At 42.9% G+C, this 6,000-nt stretch overlaps 1 protein-coding gene across 1 annotated transcript in view; it reads left to right on the top strand.

Annotated features, from left to right (window-relative positions):
- Positions 1–820: 820 nt before the first annotated feature.
- Positions 821–6,000, top strand: part of SLC30A4 (solute carrier family 30 member 4) — a 40,569-nt gene continuing 35,389 nt past the window's right edge. Inside the window, exon 1 of the mRNA XM_061157063.1 lies at positions 821–1,093. The gene's annotated coding sequence lies outside the window, so the exon portion shown is untranslated. The remainder of the gene's footprint in view (positions 1,094–6,000) is intronic.

Here is a 6,000-nt window from a genome sequence, read left to right as displayed (position 1 = left end):
GCACATTGGGATAAAAATATACAAACTATTTATAAAATGAAGACCAGGCTCTGAGCTATGAGGTCACAGCTCAGAACTAAGCACAATGGCAAAGACTGAAGGCAGCTAGAGCAACAGTGTGTGAATTTCCTGCCCCAGACTATAAGAATCAGTACACAATGGATGGGGTTGGTTATCTGATGACACCCCTGGATAGAGGCCTGGGGAATGATTTCAGGACAACTAAGCTAAAATTCAACCTAGAAGAAAGGCTATATTATTTTGCACTTTCACTTAAAAAAGTTATATAGAGACATAGATAACAGTCTGCATATAATCACCAGAAGAAATTAGTGATAAAGATTTAGAATGTGTGGTACTACTACTGGGCTACTGGGGGCTGGGTTATCATCAAGACTTTGTCTTGTTCAACTTTATAGCCCCAATCCCTAGGTTAATGATTGGCATGTGAGAAGTGTTCAAACAATATTTGTTGAATAAAAGGAGAAAAGGAAGATGAGAAGGAAGGAGGGAGGGAGAGGAAGAGAGAGAGATGATGGAGGGAAAGAAGGAGGGAAACTGTAGAACCTATAGAGTTTGAAGGCTGAACAGGAGTTGGACATCCTCCAAGAATGAGGAAGAACATCCCAGTGGGAAAACAGAAGCATAAGAGGCCATGAGAGTTGATGAGGCCTGGAAAATATATCACAATAAAACTCCCTGTCACCTTTGCTCTATCTCCAAGGTAACTTGGTTTCTCCTACCACCGGCCCTGTGAAGGGGCCAGGCCCACAGGAGAGGTGTGTCCTCCAGGACAATTAAGGCATCAGCCACACAGTAAGTTCCTCAGGCTGTCCGGGCAGTAGGGCATACACTGATTTCTGCAGCCTGATCCTCAGGGATAGTTTCCACACCTGCAAAGCTGGTAGAACTGACCTGGGACCTTGGTGGCTCTAGCAGGGTCATCGGGGGCCCTACCTTATGTGGCCGCCTCCCTCTTGAACACCTCTGACCTCTTCCATTTCAATGCAACAGGATTCATGTCTGGAGAGTTCCCTGAGAACACCCAGCCCCATGTGCTACAGGCCCGAAAGGAACAAGGTGCCTTTCTCAGGTAAGATACTCTACCTGCCCAACAAACACTCAGCCAGGGCTCCAGAATCCAAATGTTCAGGGTTCCGGAATCTATTCTTGCTGCAAGGGAAACTCATCGTAGTAATGTGAAAGTCCCAGGCCCTAGGAATCCCCTCTGTCCCAAGCCAACCAGGACAGTTGGTCACCTGCCAGATGGATTCCACATTTAATACACTGGGCTGGTTGGGGAGGAGGAAATTTCCCTCTGTCCCTCTTGAATTCATGTGGCTGGACTTAAAATTACTGGAAAAAAAGAAACAAATTTTAATTCATGCCCATGGAAGACCCATAGAATGAGACCTAAGAAGTAGCCAAAGTAGGCAGACCTTATACTTTTTTCTCTTTGGCTACACTGGGTCTTTGTTGCTGTACCCAGGCTTTTTCTAGTTGCGGTCGCTAAGCCGTGTCCATCTCTTTGCAACCCCATGGGCTGAAACCCACCAGGTTCCTCTGTCCGTGGTATTTCCCCAGGCAAAAACACTGGAGTGGATTGCCACTTTCTTCTGTAGGAGGATCTTCCTCACCCAAGGATGGAGCATGTGTCTCCTGCTTGGCAGGTAGAGTCTTTACTGCTGAGCCACCTGGGAAGCCCCTCTAATTGCAGTGGCAGGAGCTACTTTTCCTTGCTTTGTGCAGCCTTCTCATTGCAATAGCTTCTCTTGTTGGAGGGCACAGGCTCTAGGAGCACGTGCTTCAGGAGTTGCAGCACACAGGCTCACACCATGTATGGCTCACGAGCTCGAGTGCGTGGGCTCAGTAGCTGCGGCACACAGGCTTATTTGCCCCACAGCATGTGGAATCTTCCTGGACCAGGGGTCAAAACCATGTCCCCTGCACTGGCAGGCAGATTCTTAATCATTGGACCACCACTGGAAGGACTGGTGCTGCAGCTGAAGTTTCAATACTTTGGGCACCTGATGCAAAGAACAGACTCATTGGAAAAGACCCTGATGCTTGGAAATACTGAGAGCAAGAGAAGAAGTGGGTGACAGAGGATGAGATGGTTGGATGGCATCACCGACTCAGTGGACTTGTGTGTGTGTGTGTGTGTGTGTGTGTGTGTGTGTGTGTGTTAGTAGTTTAGTCATGTCTGACTCTTTGCAACCCCATGGGCTATAGCCGCCAGGCTCCTCTGTCCATGGAATTCTCCAGGTAAGAATACTGGAGTGGGTTGCCATTTCCTTCTTCAGGGGATCCTCCTGAGCCAGGGATTGAACCCACGTCTCCTGCACTGCAGGCAGATTCTTTACCATCCGAGTTTGAACAAACTCCAGGAGATAGTGGAGGACTGGGAAGCCTGGCGTGCTGCAGTTCATGGGGTCACAGAGTTGGACACAACTTAGCAACTGAACAACAACAAAAACCAGGGAAGTCCATGTTTTATACTTTTTAGACAAACTTTTTTGTGAGGAATCGACAGGACAAAGAAACTTAGGTTCTGGGTGCCCAATTCGTGAAGAATCAAAACAGAGGTTTGGCTTGGGGTAGTAAGCTAAAGAAGTAGTGAAGGTTTGTTTACATAGGCTTCTCAGTTCCAATTCCCTATCTTTGGTGATAAGGTGTCCTTGTATCTGCAGATGTAGGGAGTGTACTTTTCACAAGAAGAGATTTATTTCCTGCTTTCAGGAAGAGAGAAGGTTCACAGTGTCTCTTCTTCAATTGGCCATAACTTTGATTCAAAATAAATAATATGCCATCAAGGCATATTTTTGGGGTGGCCTACCCAACAGGCTTCTTGTTCCACTGTTCCTAGACCTCATGTGGGCCTGCTCCAGAGAAACTGCTGCCTCCCAGAACGTGCAGAGTGGCTCCTTCTGGATCAGGGAAGGAACAGCCTGGGCCAGTTGGGTCACTGGGAACAGAAGAGACCAAGAGGCCACGGAGGAGGGGTTCCCAAGGAACCTCAACTACTGGAAACTTGGATCTAGGGCTCCCATTTTTTATCTGGTGTCTGTATGTGTTTCTGTGTAAACAATGAGGATGAAACAGTACTTGGTATCAGGGAAAACCTTCAACATTTACAATGTTTGAAGATAGGGAAGAACTACCAAAGGAAAGACTGCCTGAAACATTCTTTGTGAGTAAGCAGAATGTGAGTTGTTAAAATATAAATAACAAAGAGGAATATATAACTTTGTTGGTCAGTATAAAACAGTTGTGATAATTACAGTAATTTATATCTAATGACCATGTAGCATAGTGATTATGAGGCATTACTGTGTCATGTAAATCATACACAAAGATCTTTGTGATTAGGGTACTAAATTCTGTTCAGTCATGTGTGCACTGGTGACTAGCTTAAAACCATTAAAAGTAATTTAGGTTGGCTTAGTCTGGTTTTTTTGCTTCAGGGAATACAGAGAGTGAAATAGTAGGTGAACTTGTTTCATTTGATTCAGCGAGGACCAATATAAAGATACTTAAAAAAAAAAAATTAACGCCATTTTTATTTGTAAAAGAATTCTGGGAAAAAGTCAAAGCACTTTGATTAGATTTTAATCTAATCAATCCTCACAATAACCCCAGGAGGGAGTTCTTACACAATGGCTTTCTTTGTTTAAAGCCACCAGTTGTCAGAGGCCACAGAAGAGTCCCTTTGTCTGCCATTGCTTCTTTGTCCCAATTTAATTCATAAAGGTTGTAACGTTCTTTGAAATGAGTCTAGTATAAACACAAACTACTAGCATATTAATAATCTCTAGTCATTATGAGACATATTGACCTTCCCAGTAAGAATTTCTTACAAATGACTTTACATACTAGCTTAAAGACATAAAAGTGTTTGTTAGAAAGGAATTTAAAGCCATGGATGAACTCTCTATAACAAAAATATTTTCATCTATTAATTACATGTACTTACAGTGTTTCTGCTCCGAGCACAATGTCAGCTACTATGGGCACACAGAGCCTGGGAAAGAAATATAGTAATTGTAACAGTGAAACATGGAGAAGGAAATGGCAACCCACTCCAGTATTCTTGCCTGGAAAAGTCCAGGGACAGAGGAGCCTGGCGGGCTACAGTCCACGGGGTTACATGACTGAGCCTGTGTGCACAAGGGTGGAGGGAGATGGGTTGGTAGCAATAAGCTGATAGAACTGAAAAAAAACAAAAAAACAGTGCAACATATGTGGTGGTGATCAAGAGGTCTAAGTGAGTCAAAATATGTTTAAAAAAAAACAAAAATGGAGTGTAGCAATCCTAAGAAGGATATCTGATGACCAGCATTCACCTGTACCCCTGGTTTGCAATTTGATTTAGGTGGCATGGTCTTTAATAGTTCTCACTAGCAAAGTAGGTTAAGTGGATGTTTCACATTCAAAATCTCATTGGATTCTTACAGTGTTGCTATGAAACAGGTAGGACAAATTTTTTGTTTGTTTTTTTCGGTAGGACAAATTTTATTTTCCACTATTAACACACAAGAAAATGAGTTCAGCAATAGTACACTGCTAGAGATCACAGTGAATAGATGGCAAAATTAGAAGCTGAAACCAGGTTTTCCAAATTCCACCCTCATCTTCAAGTCCCCCAGCCCAGCCACAACCTCCAAACTTCAGGACTGATGTGCTTAGTTCTTTTTTTATATATACTTTTTTTTAAGTTGATATGTTGTATTTTTATTTTTATTCAGTTCAAGAATTTTTTTTTCTTTTTTTGGCAGAGCAGCATGCAGGATCTTAGTTCCCTGGCCAGGGAACTGAACCATTGGACTAGAGGGAAGTCCAATGCTTAGTTCTTAAATTACTGTCCCAGCTGGGACCTCCTATTCCCTTTCATTTCAGCCAGGCATGATCAGAGAAATCCATAGGAATATTTAATTTAAAAAATTTTTTTAAAGACAGAAACAAAGATATGAAAACAACGAACTTGTTTGAAAGTACGTTTGGCTCACAGGTTGGTGAATGGTAGATGGTCTCTAGAGCCAGAGATCTCCTTTATCTCTTCCCTGGCCAAGAAGGCAACTGCCTGTCCTCAGGTAATCTATTTCTGGTATTTCTTCTCCCCTGGAGGAGAGGTTAAACTGAATCTCCAGCCACTGTGTTACTGAGTAATCCACGGAAAGATGAAAGCATTACCTTCACCAGAGTTGTGTATCACATCACTAACTCTTGTTCATACCCATCCAACAGCTTTCATCCCCTCCTGAAAAAGGTACGGGAACACATTCCAAAGACATCTTATAGGAACTTCCTACAGCCACATACTCCAACAGACAAAAGGGTTCTCAGGATGGGGAATATGCAGCATCTGAACCTGTCAACTAAGTAGATGAAGCACCTTTTCCACATTTCAATTAAAAAAAAAAAAAAAAAAACACCTTTTCCCCATTCCATTCCCAACTGGATTTCACAGGACAATGCAGAGGTCTCAAGTTGCTGGCAAATCTTTGATGTATGAAACAGAGATCTCTCCTAACATATCCCAAGAAGTCTAGATATTTTTCTGCAGATTATTCCATTTTTATGCAGAAAGAAACCAAGAGGGACAGTGTAGAGTGATAGTTAAGTGCTTGAGCTCTGAAACCAAACTGATCTGGAACTGAGCTCCTGCTCTGTTGGCAGCACGACTCTGGCCAAGTTACCTAATCTCCCTGAGATTCTGCGTCTCCATCTACTTAAAAGATTGCAATCACTGGCATTGATAGAGCGCTTACTATGTGCTAGGAACTAGGTATGCTAAGTTTTACATGCTCTATATGCATTAATCCTTATTATGGCCCTGTGAAGCAGGTATGATTATCACTCCCACTTCATAGGTAAGAAAATTGAAGCACGAAGAGGTTAAACAGTTTGCCAGAGATTATATGACTCTAAGTGGGGAAATCAGGATGTAAACACAAGCAGTCTGACTCCCACACCCATGCTTTGTATCACTAGTGATTATAT

The sequence above is a fragment of the Dama dama genome, chromosome 12, assembly GCF_033118175.1.
Source record: "Dama dama isolate Ldn47 chromosome 12, ASM3311817v1, whole genome shotgun sequence".
Classification (NCBI taxonomy): domain Eukaryota; kingdom Metazoa; phylum Chordata; class Mammalia; order Artiodactyla; family Cervidae; genus Dama; species Dama dama.
The sequence above is the reverse complement of the archived record's forward strand: the minus strand, read 5'-3'. Positions and strand labels throughout refer to the sequence as shown.